Source organism: Rhea americana, unplaced genomic scaffold (assembly GCF_003343005.1).
Source record: "Rhea americana isolate MKP2758 unplaced genomic scaffold, rheAme1 scaffold_214, whole genome shotgun sequence".
NCBI classification, from domain to species: Eukaryota; Metazoa; Chordata; class Aves; order Rheiformes; family Rheidae; genus Rhea; species Rhea americana.
This window is the reverse complement of record NW_028186299.1, coordinates 458,976-477,465: the sequence shown is the minus strand read 5'-3', so window position 1 is coordinate 477,465 and position 18,490 is coordinate 458,976.

Here is an 18,490-nt window from a genome sequence, read left to right as displayed (position 1 = left end):
GGATTACTTCAAGCTCTCTGAAATGCTCAGAAGAAAGGTGCTGTAATTATGAAACTTTTGCATGCCTAAACCACCTGTACATCTCTAGAATACATTCCCTTTTTTCCCTTTTGTGGTCAAGATAAAGTGGTTTAGAGAAGCAGTGACGTCTTATCTCATTCCATACTGAACTTCTTGCAGACTGAGGTGATTCAATTCCTTTGTCAGTTCACTACACTTCATGAACACTTAATTCATTCTGAGCACTACATAGAGCTACATTATTTATTTGCTTGTGTCCTCTTTATATTATATTACCTTTACATGCAAAGGCATAGTCCTATAATTCAGCTAAGAGTTCAGTGTTGTCTTTATTCCAAAGTATTTCTACATCACAAGCTCTCTAAATGATATACAATGTAAAACCTTCCTTAATGGGTCCCAGAGAGCAAGGTTGATAAAAAAGGTATTAATTTATCAAAAGCCCTACTTCAGCTATCAACATGTTCATCTGAATTGATGATACTTTTTTTAGCAGAGGCTCTCAGGTACTCAAGACACTCATTACAGATGCACTGCTGAATGACAGCTGTAGAAAGAAAGAAAAAGGTCATCTGTTGTTAATTGGTTGTCCATGTCACATCAGCAGTGCTAACGTATCTTACACCAAACTGACTGCCAGGCAGCAAAAGTGAAACATTTCTCTAGATTTTGCACTCTTGGACTAGTTATATTAGATTATGAGATTATATTGAAACTATAGTCTGTGAACTTAGATAGCAAAATATTCATCTCCAGAAGCACAACAGAGCACAAAGAGACAATAGCACATGGAGGAATTCAAATAATACCCTGCCCCAGCTGCTCCCAGACCCTTCACAAGAGAGTGCTCAGGCCATCGAGGGCTCTCTTCCACAAGCACAGAGTGTGAGGCACAATGATGGAGGGGAACCCAAAAGACCAGCTCACAGAAGGGACGCCCCACTCGCTTCCTCCCAGGGCTGTCTGGTCTGCCCCTGCAGACAAGGTAGGATACCCAGCACAGCAAGGCAATGGGAGCAATTCCTAAGTGCACCTTTTGGCCAGGGCAGGAGGGGTCACTGCCTGGGGGTGCAGAATACACTGCAGGATGCTGCCTGGGGAAGAGCATTTTGGGACTGCAAAAAATTTATGGATGTGGGATGCTTAGAAGAAGCACCAAAGGTGGAGAAAGGAAATCATCTAAGTGATTTAGGGTAAAACAAACAAGGAAAAGAAAGGGGTATAGTGGAAGAAAGGGGCTGGACATGTGTAAATGAGGTTAGTGAGTAGGCTTGTCTGGCCATACCCTGCTCCTAACCAGAGCAGTCTGTCCTATGCTGTTTTTAAAATCCTTTTCAAGTATTTTCCTGGGTGAGGTACTCCTTCTCCTGTGTGCATGTGGAGGTCTGAGTGCCAGCAGCTGGCTGGAGCCATAGGCAAAAGGGCCCACATGTTTGTGGTGCCACAGCTGAAGTGAGTGTGGAAGATTTTGATCACTAGAGACATTAAGGCAGTTGCACCTGCAAGTGAAGTAACTTGGGAGTCAGGGTTATGCATGGATCTCTCAGGGCAAGATCACAGCAAAGTTGGCTACAGGAGGGAACAGGAAGTCCTAGCCAAATGCTGAAGAGACTATGGGGTCTGGGGGTCAACTGAGACCCATTTGTTAACATATGCCCAGTGCATGTGCATGTGTGTGTGTTTCTAGCAGTGAGGCACCTGGAAGAGTGTGGATCCAGGACCAGTTATTAGATGAATAGTATGTCTAAGGCCAGCTGTGGGAGGGCTCCAAAATGTGGGTATAAGGCGTGGGAGTGGGGAAAGATTGTACCAGCCACTGGAGTGGTGCTGCAGGTCACAGGCACTCGTATGTCCAGAAGCCAGCAACTGAAGAGGCCAGAAATCCAGGGCCAACTACTGGACTGAGTATCTCAGCCCAGCTGCTGGAGGTAACCACATTGTACAAACATATACATAGATATGTGTGTGTGTGCATACATGTATCTATATATGTATGCATATGTGTGTGCACATATACACACACAGACTCACACACACGCATATACATATGTCCCAGTAACAGACCTTCCCATCAGCTAGAAAGGGAAACAGGACAAAGCTGTTGGTGCTGTGTCTGAGTGCTCAGTGCTCATCTGTGTTTACCTATGTGGCCAGCCATATGTGTATGTATGTGTGTATAAATATATATATATTTTATATACATATATGCGTGTAAATGTGCTTGTGTGGGTGCCTGCTGGGAATATATGTTCAATCTTGCTACTGGTTGGACCTGGAGACATGCAGCTGCAGCAGCCTTGCCCCATGGGACGACTGAATTCAACTTCCTTATCTAACGTGCTCATATCAAGAAAAGATGAAAATAAAGCAGGAAATAAAAATCACATGCATAAAAAATATATTTTTTTTCCATTTGTATAAAACAAGCCCTTTGAAACTTTTAAATTTAACCTTAAAAGAACATATTGGAACCTTTGACTGAAAACAGAGGACTTCAGGATTAACAGGCTAACTAAATTAAAGAGATAATGAGATAGAGCTCAATATAAGTAAGATAAAAAAAAAATCATTATCTGCAACAATGAATAACTGAATTTGATGATAAATAAGTTTCTTCCAGCATATTACTTTTCTAATATATGTATTGACTAGCTTGACCTGTTTTGCAAGCATGTCCTCACTGGCCTATTTTCACACTAAACAAAAACAAAACAAAATCTGTAATTTTGTATGCATTTTTTACTTCTTTCTGGTATCTCCTTGTAGATGTGTCAGTAAGCTTTCACTGACAATTCTCCTTCTTTTACAAAGACAAATAACATTTTCAAAGCTCAAAGTTTATTTCTTTTGCCCTAATAAACTCGTCTTTGTGCCTGTGAGTGGTAATGACTCGTAGCTCCCACTGCACTCAGTAGTCAAGTAGCTTGCATATTAGGTCTTGTTGAGCTCAATGCTGTATTTTTGTATCTCCTCACTTTGGTAGATTTTATCCACAATTTGAAACATCAGGTAGATATAAGAAATAACCTTGTTCCAGGTATTTTAAAATAGGTCAGGATTGCCTAGCTTACCGTCAAATAAAGACTCAAGATCACAGGGCATACAAAGCAACACCTGCAGCGAGAAGCTTCGAAAGCAATTTCATTGAAGGATAAATTTAATTTCAGACTGTTTGCACGTTGAGCAAGATTTAGCTGATTTTATTATTTCCAACTATTCCCAGCAGTATTCATTCACTAGTAATCTGAGTTACAATAACATGAAGAACTGCAAAAAAAAAAAAAAGTTCTCTAATGACTTGGACTCTAGAGATTCCAATAATCAGTGTCTTAAAGTCTTTCAAGTCTATTGCAATTAACCTTAAAACAAGACAAGAAACTTCACATAGGAAAATAAATAAATCATTAACTTTAGAAATCTATCTTAAGTAAGAGAAGAGAACAATAATGCAATTTTAAAGGTCTTGTTCTTGATTCACTCTATTTAATGGCTGCACTTAGTAGAATAAGTTTAATCCATGCAAGATCTCAGATGGGGAAGTAATTTCATCTGTTAGATAATTTATATTACTTAGCATCCTAAATAATTTCATATAACACTGGTCTAAGAAAATTCATAAATAAAGTGCCACATTCTAACAAAAAGTAACCAGAGAAGTTAGGAAGTTTTAAAAGAAAGAAGAGATACACTTCAAGAGAGTTGGTGCAGTTTTGCTGTAGGCAGAACTAATGCAATTGAAAGAAGATAGTGAAGCTGTTTCAGATTCAATGTAAGGGAAGATTAAGGTCAGAGTGTTCTAGGGCCCTAGGTAAAATTTGGGATGATATTTCCTAAATTACAGAGGGCTAAGAAACAGTTTTAGAATTGGGGCAAAGGATCAAAGGTATACTTACATTTCTTCAGTGAAATGGAAATAAAAAAAAACAAAAAAATCCTTTCCTTACCAAGCATTTGCCGAAGAAAGGCATCCTCGCACTTTGGTAACATAGTTCAAGCTTTCTTTCTTAAATTATTTGTATTTGATACACTAAACATTAAATAAATCTGTTGCAGTTCATTTGGATTAAGAACAGAATAGAGATAAAATTAACAGCATAAGATTTAGATAGTCTAACTCCTGGGTGTTCTGAATTTCAGGTTTTCACTTTGATTCCAGTATATTTGAGACGAGTAGATAAATATGCCTAAGCCCAGCCAGCAAAGCTCAGTGCTCTACATGAAAATACATTTTATTTGTCTTATAGTTAAAATTATGCTAACTTAAGCGGATTAAACATTGAGGTGCTTGCTCAATACTCACTTAGTCCTTACTCATAAGATTTTTCCTTAAATAGTCCAATTACCTACATATTTTCATGGAAATCTGTGACCTGATATTATAACATATTTTTGTTAATGTGCTTGATTTAAGATCTCTCCTGATTTTAGTACAAACATAAAGCATTTTTAGGTATATGGATTTACAGTACTCTAGCAACAGACCCCACAGTGTAGAAGACTGGAATGTACAACCAAGTTAGTATAAACAAAAAAAGCTCTCAAATATTTTTTTCAGTCAGCCAAATCATGTTCTTGTTACACTATACCATCACTGAATAACCGAATTTAGCATGCTTATAGGAAGCTGCTGTTAAAACTATATATTCAGATAGTCATACAGAATATTTTTAATATATATCCACAGTTATTCATGGTGTTACAGCTGTCTCATGATGAGATATCTAATGTAGCGCATATCGAAGCAGTGAACCCCACAAATTTCTAACGCACTCTTCAAAACTTCAGAAGAATATCCACAATAACTTTCCTCCTGGACTTTCCTCTAGGACTTAAGTCTTGTTCTACTATTACTAGAAGAGAAAGACTTAGCTATTTAAAGAACAGAAAAAAAAACACTTCCTAAGTGATCAGCTTCAGCTAGAAATTGCTAAGTACCCATGTAAAGAAAAGGATACAAAAGTTAATAAAATAATACTTACGCCATCAGAACTATAAATATACAAGGTTTTCCCCCCTCATTGAGTTATTTGAAGAGAGTTATTCATATAAGGATCTTCATATGAGGAATTTTAAATATCCTAGAAGAAATTCAGTCATGCATACTTGGCATGCTGCTTGTCATCCAGGAACAAGTAAACAGGATGCTTTATGCATAAACATTAGCATATAATGAGACTGGGTCCCTGAAATAGAATGTTGCCATTTCCATTACCTTAGAAATCTACACCATAGTGTAACCAAACATATAAATAAAACCTTAAGTAGTTATTTCTGTAACATCATATAAAGGCCACAAGCTATTTAGCAAAACAAAAACAAAACGAAAGATTAAAAATTCCATGTCACTCAGCAGACCTTACACAAATTACACAGGCTGTGAGACAAAGAATTCCTGAAAGAGGGACATCACAAGCAAACAATGATGTAGATCAGAACTGGGTTCATGACATTTCCGGAAGTAAAGAAGTGATCAGTAAGGATATCAAGTTGTTAAAGGACAGAGGGTTTGCATCTTGACTCCTAAACAGGTTGTCATAATTATTTCAAAATTCTAATTAAATTTTAATCACACAAACTTGCTCATTGGATCATGTCTTAAATGACACAATATGCAGAATTTTCTATTTTTAGAAGTCTAAATAAATACAGAAAGCAAGAGCTTTGAATTTCATGCTCTGAATAATGTCAAAAGTCTTCCCGTTTTTAAAAGTGCAAGTCTATGTACTAGAGAAGCATAACTTTTTACCTATTAACCTCACAGATTATCTTAATTTTCAGTGGGTCTTGCAAAACGATAACCCATACAATTTGCATTGGTCAGATTTTCATGTTGTTGGAAATTGTATTTTCAAATATTTCACTCCAGAAGAAAGGAAAAAGAAAAGAAAGAAGTATTTCAGCCAGGTCATTCTAATGTGTGCTGTTTTTTTTAAATGACAAAAATAGACAGGACTAAAGGTTTGAGCAAGGTAGTGTAATTATACATACATATATATATAAATATATATACGTATGTATGTATATACATACATAGGAATACATATACATACGTATAATATAGGAAAAGTACACATATGAACTGAGTTTTATTCAAAAAGATAAGAATTAGGAAAATAAGAAAAAAAAGTTTTCTCCAAATTCTCAATACCTACATGCAAGTTTTTCCTAACAATGTTTATTAACAACTTCTTATTCCTACGTTTATTATGTCAAAGCTTTGATGCTTCATAGACCTAAACCCAAAGAGTTACCCTTAGGCTAGCTTCACATCTGTACTTGGTACCTCCTTCAGAGGTGTTTCTTTTATATGTTGACTTTTGAGATGCTCCATCTCCCTGGTGTGTTAGTTTAAGTCAGCAATGAACATACTCTGAATAACCTGAGTCAGATCATGACTCTAAACTTAAATGAACTGACCTGTAACACTTTTAGAAAAACCATCGTAAAAACTGCAATAGTTCTCACAGTTTATTATGTCCCAGTTTTTCTCTAAAAAGTCTTAGATCTTCCAAAGGTACAAGAGGTCAATTGCAGATCATATGAGATACATATAAATGAGCAATCTAGGAGAATACAATACTTAAACAGGACAGGTAGATTCTGAGAGTTAGCCTCACCTATGGATGACTCTGTAATTCCAGTGAGTAATCAGGCAGTTTAAGGTGCCTATCTAAAGTGAAGGAAGGTAGAGAGAAGACCTTCTTGTTTGGCTCCAAAAAGGAGGAGTCAGCGAATGGCTGACTTCAGGATACTTCACTAAATAACATTTTTGCCTGTGGTGAGTCTACCACCCAGTGACAGCTTGTTTCCTTCCAGAAGTACACACAGTAATGCCTGCGAGAACCTTATTTTTCCCAACTCTTGTAACTCAGTGGGGAACCATTCTGCAAGTAGCAGGTCCATAGTACATTTGGTTATGACTGAGATCTGAAACCATCCATTTGCAGGCAATTTGCATTGTCAACAGGTGGATGGGGCACAGGCCGATGTCCAGCATAGGCATCCCACCTGCATGGGAACTGGTAATGGGATATACATCCCAAAATATTGTTTTTCACACAGGTCTTAAAACTGCATCAGCTGCAAGGGTAAATCACTAAACCCCTAAGCCAAGCAGATTTTCAAGGAAGACTCATGCACACCATACGGGGTTAATCGATGTACATATGAAACTACAGCTTTTTGCAAAAGACAGGAAGAAATGTCTCCTCCCTCACCTGTAGAGGTCAGACTGCAAAGGATCTGAGTACCCACTACAGCCTGATGGTAGATGCTTCTCTTCACAGTTGGAACAGATAAACATGGCCATTTTGAGAAATTCGCAAGCCACGCAAACACTTTCAATAGGTCTGGTACTATGAAAAGATTGCAGTGAACTGGTCAGCTGGCTGACCATGAAGGATAAGCATCAAGAGACATGGTAGACACAAGCATCCTGAACACATTATGCATAATAAATACCTTGTACACAAGCTGTAAGAGGACACAGACAAGTCATTCCAGATGGAGTGGTTGTGGTCATGGCAAGATTGGGCTCCCCCATTTCAAATGTGCTTTGCCTACAACACTATCAGCATTCAAACAGGCTTTACATCCATCTCCCTGCACACAGTGCAGCCAGAATCTAATCTCTGTTTCCCGTCTTCTTCCCTCCACCCAGGCACCATCTTCCTAAAGCTATTCCACTAATAACACAAAAAAGCTCATAATGCTCTTCTCACAACTGCAACATTTTGAACCTTATGTTAGGAAGTTTCAGGCTCAGCAGTGTGCTGATTTGTCCTCACAAATAATTCTCTAATCATCCTGTGGTGCGGCAGGATGTGGAGGTGAAAATGTGCAACAAACCCTGCAGTTTCCCAAAAGGCATGCAAAAACATGCTACTTTGCTTTCCAGTTTATTCTTTATCATTGTATCAAACAAGGATGACTTACAGGCTATCCATACTCTTAATTAAAAATATTTTAAAAAGAAAAAAGGTTCAAAAAATTAAAAGAATTTTTAAGAGGAAAAAAAGCAAAGACTTTAATGTAGCAAAGACTTGCTTACTTCAGCCATGACATTGCTCATCTAAGACAAAATCTGCAGTTCCTGAGCTGATAAGCATTCTCGCCCTGTTCAAATAAGGAAGGTGGCAGCCTGGCACCACCACTTCAAGTACACTGGGAAGACGATGGTCAGAAAAGGGAAAAGAGCAAATATCCCACAGCTCCTGCTGGTCCTTCTCCTGTCTGGTAATCTCCTGCTTCCTCTGCTTCCTGAAAAGACAGTTATTACCTGTTAAGACACAGAGCAGTCTATTTCTATATAGGTCTAATCACCAATGCCAGTCACCAGCCATTATACTAGCCAGAAAGTCCCCATTTGGGAACTCTACTTAGTATGAATAAGTCTGAGTATGTCCTCAGATGTGAAAAGAATTTTGTACTAGCTACTTGTACTGATCTATACTATCTCGTACTACTCAGATACATCTGAGAGACACAGATGGCACTCTTCATAGCTTTTGAAAACTTGATACCATTTTTGTCCATGTTCATTCCCTTTACAAGACACTGCAATACAAAGCTACACTTTGTAGTCATATTAGAGGGGGTTTTGGATTCAATTCACTATTCTGCTGACCATATCCCAGGTGAACTGTTTTGAGAAGAGGCTGGGCAGGACAACTAAGTACCAATGACCATACCCAAATGATGACCTGCCATCACGGATGTGATATGATGAAGACATGGTTCAGGCTGCTGCTGTGCTTATAGGAAGAGAGAAGTCAGCTTGTGAATGCTGAAAAGGCCACTGCAGTAAAGACATTTTCCTCATCTGTCTTTGCAGCCTGCTCTATAGAGGGAATGGCTCGAGCACTCTGTGCTGCTACTGATGAAACCAAGGGGGAAGGTGAATGCACAGGATCTATCAGTTCCCTCAAGGATTTGAACCAAATCTATGCATTTAAAAAACAGAGGACTCACAAGAAGAGTATGTTCAGGCAATAGTTTGGCAATAGTTCAGGCAGATCTTTGAACCGCATTGCCTTCACTGATTTAATCCAGCCACAACAGGGATATTTCTGAGTAAAGCAGATTGGACTATTTCCTAACAAGCAGAACAAACCTTTATGGTGTCTTTATCATAGTTCCTACAGTACCATGTAACACAGACAATATGGAATGCCCATATCAAGAAGTGTTTAATGGAAAGGCAACAGAAAATTTGGTTTTCTTCTCCTCCTCAGTAAATCTGCCTTGGTTGTAAATCATGAAATATAAAGGATACTAAAATTGTATCTATTTTTTAAATTGGCATTGCCTCATAATCACTGTTAAAATAAATCAACTAAATCAAAAATCAACCAAATTTTGTAATTCTTTGTACTTTTTTTCATTCTTTTGTATTCTCTTTCACATTACTGAAAAGTTTGCGCAGGAAGTTGAACACTTACTGGTTCTTACCAGTAAAACATTCAGCAACTTACAGAGTAAAACCCTAGGCTGCTTCAGAGAGTCATCAGGAATTACAGAGATGGATCTCCAAGACATTAAAAGAAAACACACAAGCAGTTAAAATACATTAAAAATCTAAAATATTTTGAAGTCAGTGCCTCAAGACTCACCCATCTGCTCTTCAATCATCAGACCAGAAAATTGAAAAAGGCAAGCTCTGATAAGAACTATAGCTGAGGACACAATTTTAATTAAACTACACTCTTCAGCCTGAAACTTTCAAATATGCTTCCAGTTCTCTGTATTTCAGAATTCTTTAAATACATGCGCATTTAGACCCTAGAAATCAGATTTTTAAGATACATTCTCAGCAACAATAAAGGTAAGCATTTCCTAAGATCAAGCACTTACATTGCAGTAAACACCAAATATACACATTTTCTGTTTAGAAATTAAGTGACAGAAAATTACTCTGTAATGAAACCATACTTTTTATGCATCTCTATAACAACAGATACACTGGAACTGAAAGTAATGTAAGCATTTGTAGCGCTTTCATGAATCAACTCTGATAACATTTCGAATTATTTTTCAAATGATAAAAATCTTATTTTGTCAGCTCTGGTACAAACAATTTGACAACAACCATTAAGACAGAACTCCAAACTACTAGACGATCAAAATGGAACCACTGACATTCAAGTCTGATATATTCCACGGAATTACAGTCCCGGCCTTTAATATCAACAACCTTGCAAAAAGGATGAATTGTTAGTAGTACCAGACACTGCTCTTAGATTTCCTTTTACACTTAGGCAAAGTCCCTGTAAGACTTCATTCCAAGCAAAACTTAAATGCCAGCAAAACCATCAGACTTTAATGACACTTAAAGTAAAAAGACTGATTTAACAGCACTATAGGCCTCTAGTGTACAGAAGGAAATTCTCAAAATTATTTCATGTCGATTGCTAGTGTACTGCCAAGGGACTTACAAGAAGCACAGGTTCTTTAGGGGACTTTGAAAAGTTTCAACCTTACACAAAATTATTAACTGCATAAGCTTTTGATGTCTTCCTAGGAGTAGATTAGGTACATTTTCCAGCAGAGTACTATTTCAGTTTAGCAGTTTAGCATATTCTTCAGTCTTATAGGGACAGGAAACTAAAACTCAGCGTTAGAGTACCTATTGAGAATAAAGTGTCAAAAGAGTTGTATTTTAGGCAAGCAGTTCTCTATTTAATGCAATGAAATATTAAACTGACACACTGGTAATAGAAATAAAGCCTAGAACAGTAAATAATACACACACACACACACACACACACACACATATATATATATCATACCCTCTGATGTTTGTGTTTTACAAGAAATGGTCATTTTTATAAAAGGAAATATGACAAAATTTATTTGCTTTTATAAGATTTTGCATGGATGGTAAAAATCATTGAAAAACAAATCCCAAGTGATTTAAACCTAACAGAAATTTCTGAAGCTGAATTATATAAAAGCTGCTTTGTAACACTTGTCCTGAAATTACCTGCCCAACAGAAATGCTTATCTAAAACTTTTCCCTTAACCTTTGTGTTTAGAGTAACGCAGTCATGATGTGCAAGGTTCACATGATGTGTAAGACCAAGTCTGCTTCAGCTCTGTGCAGATACTGCAAATAAAATTTCTTGTTTTCCACAATCCTCTGCCTCTCAGACTTGATGTCTATTATATTTCCAAAGGTATTGACTGGAAGATGGACTGGACCTTTAGATCTGCTTTTCATAGTTTAAATTCTGAAGCAAACTGATCTGCATTAGAACAGACATGTGCTTTTCTTTTTGGCTTAGAGTGGACATATTACTCAATTAATAAGGACAGACAGCTGCTGACGTGGCTAGCATCCAGTCAGACACAGAATTGGTCGTTACAGAGTTGTAAAGGAGGTGAAGAAGAAAGTGGATTCCTGGGGTGACACTCTGTGGCTCATCTAGTATATCTGCATGGCTCATAATACTTTTACTGGTGGTAAATGATTCCTTTGTAGTCTAATTGTCAAAGATTAGGTTTTCACTGGGCACAATCTATTCTTAAAACAGGAAACCTGTATGTTACTGCTTTTCATGCACCACCTTAGTTATGCAGAAAAAAAGAAAGGGCTAGCTTAGATGGAACAGAGACATCGAACAGTTAATGCTTCCCATGTGCACTCATTTGAGAATTGGGTAAGGTATCAATTTAATTAACATGAATTTTTAAGATAGTAGTGATAAAACTAGTTATGCTATCTGAAATATAATTTTCAGCACTGTTTATTGGCTTACTACAACTCCTGGAGTTACCCTAAGAAAGAACATGTCTAATGTTTCAACTTTGTCCTTGAGCTTTTACCACTCCCCACAAAAGATACATGCCTGTAATGCATCCTCAATCATTACAGCTATTACCTAACTCGAGCTAAATTCTCCATAACTGGAGTTTTTAAAAATAAGGTTTGACAAAAAGTCTAGTTCAATAGCAATATTAAACTTAAAACAATAGTTGGGTCTTTAAGTAATTATAAAGGAGATAAATTACATGATTAGCATGATACTTTCTGGCTATGGATTCTATCAAGCCACTGAGAATAAAAAAATGTTCAAATGTAATCTCAGTATTAATTTTCCAAAATACTCCATCTTTATCATAATCCACTGTCTTATTATTTGACACTATGTATTTTTAAAGAGAATGGATTAGAAAACATGCTCTGTCTTTGTAAGCAGAGATCTCATTTGTTGCTGGAGAAGACAGCAAAACTTTCAAATATAGGAAAAATGAAAAATCTCTTGATATCCTTTACACTAAATGCAACCAAAACTATGTAGCAGTTTAGGGGTATATATACTAGTTTCAGTTTTAAGCAAATTGGTAATCTATCAGGATTTTCGTAAATAATGTACATAATGCTGAACTGTTAAAAGCAGTCATAATACCTGTCAACCTTTCCAAAATAATTTTGTAGCTATTCGTAATGAACAGAACACAGTACTACTAAAGACTTGAATTTTATATAATTCAGTGCATATATATTAGGAACACTGGACTTTACCATTAAAATTACAAGGCTACTGAAGAAATAATTTGGTCCAATTTTCAAAGATTCATCCTTCCCTACTCTTCATTAAATACTAGTTTACTCTCTATGAATATCTTTTCAGCTAAAGATAAGCTGCTCTGGGGCTTAGGAAAAAAAAAAAAAAAAAAAACAGTTGATATCATACCACTGTTGTGTTTTGTAATCTCAAGAGGAAAGTAGAGTAAAAGTTTGCTTGGTAACTTTTGTTCCTTATTTCTGCAGAAGAGCTTAATTGTTACAACTACACTAAAAACGAAACAAAATAGGTGTTCTATGAACACTTTTCTAATCACTCTACAGCCAGTTTAGAGAGACTATCATTTGTTCAACTGACCTGCTATGCACAGGTACCACCAAGCAACAAATACTTATTCACTGAGGAGCTGCCAGATAGGATTCTGTTCTTTAAATGTTTATTTTCATTTAGAGGAGTAATCTTCCCAGGTAGAGCCTTTTATCATTGATCATATTTGGGTATCAAACCAACATTGAAAGATAATTTTAAAGGATATCATTTTCAGGAAAAAAGAAGATAAAAGCAACCTTTTATTGTTTCTCTCAAGTCTGTCCATAGCAGAATAATCTTCCTCACTTTCCATAAGTAAAGACTTTGGACAGAATCAATTCCACATATCTATTTTTTTTTTCTGTCTTTCTATACTATACATACTGGCAATGTCTCATTCAGTCTCTGGACTCTTAATTTCCTTCAGAATTAATCTATTTACTTGCACTTTTGTTTAATCTTCTCCTTAGGTCAGTTCCCCTTATCATATTGAGGCATTCCCTTAATCTCTTTTTATAGCTGACATTTTGCCTAAAGATTAGAGTAATATGTTCCACATACATTTAATAACAAAGACCTGAATCTCTAAAGTGGAGTGCCAAGAATTCTCACCTATTGTCTTTTTCTTTTTTTATGATGGAATAAATATATATAAACTGCATTCACATTCTATGTGGCATAGGAATATGAAAATAAACACAAAGTATTTGTTTGTTATGAAACAGTTTTCAATGTTTCACCTGGCAAGATTCCTCACTCACTTCTCATACTTTTCCTGAAAAATTAAAGAAATTATCCTTTAAACAACATGAACAGTATCACTTTGTTGTTGGGAATTAAGGAATCTTTCAGTGGAAGTCATAAGAAACATTACCAATATTTGAAATTATGCCAAAATATGAGCACACTATGCACTGATACAGGTATTTCACAGATTACTGCTATTTAATTATTGGTCAACTGTAAAATTAAAGGAGAATTTTTCCCCTCATATGATATTAGAAATACTGTATTTTGACTTGATGGAAATAAAAAATGTCTTCCCTTCTCCTATGTCTCAAAGATAGACATCATCTAAAAAATATTAGCATTAATGTAACAATATAGTTCTGTCATTTGTATTAAGTATAATGCTATCCACTAGGCCATTGTTTAAAACATCAATTTCAAAAGCAGCTTCAAGGTACTCATCTAATTTATTTTCAAGCATATTCTAATTACTAAAATGTTTTGGAATAAAACCTTCACACATTTGTAGTGCATAATGAATAATTTAAAAAATAATGTTTAATTAGTATGTATGATGTTTTGGAAAAACCAGTCTATGTACAATTTACAAGTTACATTTTTTATTAGGAACACTTGCGTTCTCTGCCAGACTACAAATTCATTTTAAAGTTCTAGTTTGATGTCTTTTCTGTTATCCTTTTTATTTTCCACACTGAGCTGAAATATACAGAAATAGCAAGAAAACTACTTGAAATAAGCATCAGACTAATAATGGGTGTGCACTTGACGCTGACAGACTTCTGTTCAGATGAAATAATATTAATATAGTCCAGCAGACCAAACAGTTTTAAAAGTTTTGAACTATATATGGACTCAAGATTCCTTAACAGTATTTCACTAGACATTTTTTTAAAAAAGAACAAGCCAAAGAGTTTGTGTTGTGAAGGAGAAGCCACATATTAAAAAGTACAACGTATAAGCATTAAGGTTGTCTGCCTATTAGAAGGACCCTATTTAAATACAGGATTAGGGGAAAAAAGGAACTGGTTGCAGAGGAAGAAAAAGAGAGACTCACAGAATAAAGAGAATCTTGGATTTCTCAGATATTTTTGATACTATTCGAGAATAATGAATGAAACAAAAGCAGCAAATGTTGATAGGATTTCTTATTTTGACCATCTGAGTTGCCATCTTGTACTATAATCATTTAGCGGAGGCTCTCAGTTCCCTAGGGCGATGGACTTTAAGAATTCATTTCCAGGAAAACATAATCTCTGAAGCTAGAGAGCCTGCCTGGACAGCCCGAAGGAGAGAGTCACTGCCGCAACTTCTCTAAAACACCAAGAGCTGATTACTGGATATACTCACTACACAGGTAGCATTCCAATATAACAGTCTGGTGTACTTGTAATGAAAACAACTCCATAATTGTATTTTTATGACATTTTTATACATCATTTAAATCCCTTTTCCATAATAATAGCATTCCATGGACTCCAAAACCGAAAAGCTTTCTGGGCTGCATCTGTGCCCAGATAGTGGGCATGCTAAAATGCCTACCACAGACAGGTAAGAATCTTACTCTAAATGCGGAAATAATTTTTACCTTCTTCCCTCCGACATTTGTCAGAGATTCTATTTTTTTTTTTAATTTCTAAATACTGAGCATTTTTATTTTAGATTAGAAATCAGACTTAAATGAAAAGTACAAAAGACGAGCATGATTTGGTAAGTACAAAATGATGAGCAGCTGAAAAATTTCAAGCAATTTACATCAAGAGTTTATTTCCACAAAATTTCAGGGTACTTTGAATAGTAGCTTGGCTCTTGCTCTGCAGAGAAAAAAAACAAAAAAAAAAAAAACAAAAAAAACCATATTTTTATCTTTTATCTTTTTCGTTAAAAAAGAGACAATATAAAGAAAACATAGTACGTAAGTAACCAGAACTGACTACATAAATCATTGCTTTGTCTGCCCAAGATCCCTACTGGGAACATTAGGTATGTTCTATCTCTTGCAAGAGTGACAGGAACCTTATATTATTAATTGCTATCTCTGTTTCTTTAGAATATCAAAAGATAGAAGCTATATACACAATTTAAAAAAGGCAAGTGATGACAACAATACCAATAGATGAATAATGATTTGTCATTGGATTTGATTAAGCAAGACACATTTAATTTAAGCTTATATATATTCACATACAAATATATATGTGTATATATGCACTTTGCTGGGGGAGAGATATATTCTGGCCATTTTTGCCACTTGAAGAAATCTATGACTAAGATCTAGGATAGTGATTTTATTAAAAGAATGAATATAAGACATTTGTATTGATGAGGTACAGACAGAATTTCTTTAGCTTTCACAGCTTTTCACTGAGTTTTTGTTGCAGAGTATTAGATAGGAACAACAAATCATTCCAATTTTTTTATCTTGTAAGAAAACTGATACTAATGCACCTCTCTAAAAATTAGAGATGAAACACTAATGTTATGAAAAGGCTTTTACGAATAACAAAAGAAATTAAGAAATTACAATAATTAAATCTCCAGCCTGATTCCACTAAACATACAAAAGATACATTTTCCTTTATTATGTTCTTTCAAGGCATTCACATATCTGGCTAAATCATTCTCCTGGTATTCTAATCAATCATGCTGCAATACAATACAGCAATTTCTGGCAGTAAAACTGTTTATTCTAGTAACAGCTAGGTTTTTAAAATTCAAAGAAAGAAAGACAAAAAGCCCAAAGGAGCTCTTATGTAGCTGAACTTTACCATATCTAAGTGCATTAGAAGCTGGAAGTGTTTGACCGTCATCAATGTACTTGTGAGAAACTGAAAAACTGTTTACTGATCTATACACTAGAAAATGCCTGCCTACTATTTAAATTGTTACGTACGCCTGATTCAAAATGGGTAAAATGCACTACTACGTTGTCTGCCTTTCTGCGTTTGATACGTTCCATCTCAGGCCCACAGAATTGAAGTGACCGGATTCCCCATTCTTCCAGCCTTTCTCACAGCACAGGGGACTGGAATGCCATGAAGGGGAGCACTGATCTCCGCAGCCAAGCCAGCCACTCAGCACACAGGTACTCTGAATCTTACACTATTCAACTGAAAAGACAGAAAATTTTCCTTTGGATTAGAGGAATATTCTTCATTACATTTTTTTTTTTTAATTATTGATACCATTCCATTTCATAATGCTCCAGTGCTCTCTGCCATTAGCAGTAAGCCACTGAGTATGTGATAGGGAAACATTAACTCCAAATGATATATATATTTATTTTCAATTACAGTCCTAAATATGTGCATCTGTTCTTAATCTGTTCTGTCTTGTCACTTCTTTGACTTAGCAGCTGACCATTTCTAAATGTATTTTTTTAAGCTTAATGCTTGACGGTAACTCTGCATTGTTCATATTCTGCCATTTCCCTCTACATAAATAAAAGTTCCAAGCTGCAAATTAAAAATAAATCCATGGCACACGAAATGCTCTACGGAAGTTATTAATTCACCACTCACTTTTCTTCACTGTTTCTTAGACTAAGATTAAGTTTATAAAGTAAACCTGGCACTGAAAGTTTAACATTTTTTGCTTAGAGGACAAAAAAAAAATCATTATTGTGTTTGAAATAGAATTTAAGTAGTACAGAGTGAAATTGAGAAAATCTAATTCAGCTAACATGCCAATCAATACAAAGCTTTCGCTTCACAGATAAACGTTAATTTGTTTCATAAAAAACATCTTGACCAAATGCTCAATCAAATAAATCCAAGGATTTTTAAGAAAATCCTATAATTTATTTAAGTGTTTGACAATGGTATTTCAGGTCTATATCCATACAGAAAATGTATTTTATACACACAGTGATGGCTGCCTGAGAAGTGAAAGATTAGAAGAGGAAAAAAGAAATAATCAAAATATCAGACAGATTATAGACCAAAAATTGCAACCAAGTTGTGACAAAAACCCTGCTTAAAACAAAATATATGTATTCTTATGGTGTAAACTTGGTCATCTTTTTCTACCTAGTAGAAATGTCTTCTGCTCAGAACTTTTCCTGCTTTTCAACAAAGACAACCATGAAGTATGTAAGTCTGAAAAAAAATGCATTTCCTTGAAAATTCTGATATGATTGATCAAATACATTTAGACTAAATCAAATTTTTAAACCAATGCTTGCTGATCCCAATAATCTAAAGATGCATGAGCCATGATTTTCTGCTTACTTTTTAAATGGAAGGTTTTCAATATTCGAAAGAAATTATGCATAAGAAAAGCAGATGAATAGCTGGGTAACATAAAATATACCCAAAATTACAGAAGATTTCCACAATCTTGGAAAGAATCTTCTTTTGAAGACTTGGAAGGTTGATTCTATAATTCTTCTTGTATCTTCTGCCCATACCTGATTGGTCTTCACTAATATTTGGCAGCTGCAAACATAGGCATTGTTTTTCTAATTTTAGACATTAGAAAGCATTTTAAAACTATCCTCAAATACCTTTACATGGTATAAACAGATAATGAATACAGTCTACCAAATTTGCTTCCCTCAGTTATGGACTTCTGTAACAGCAGATTAATCAGTTTCTCTGGAAACTGGGTATGTTCCAGACACCTACCATCATATCTGAATCTACAAGAAATTATTCAGAATTTGAGTTGTGGCAGGATTTATTATTTTTATCTTAAAATATTTGTTGCTTCCACAGAGGCCAAATTCATCTACCATAAACTACCTGTCAGTAGCTCTTAACAGAATTTTGTCAATCTTGTTTATGAGCAAAGTTTTCTTCTTTAGATATTAATTCTAATCAATTCCTTTNAAAAAAAAAAAAAAAAAAAAAAAAAAAAAAAAAAAAAAAAGCTTGGTCATCTTTTTA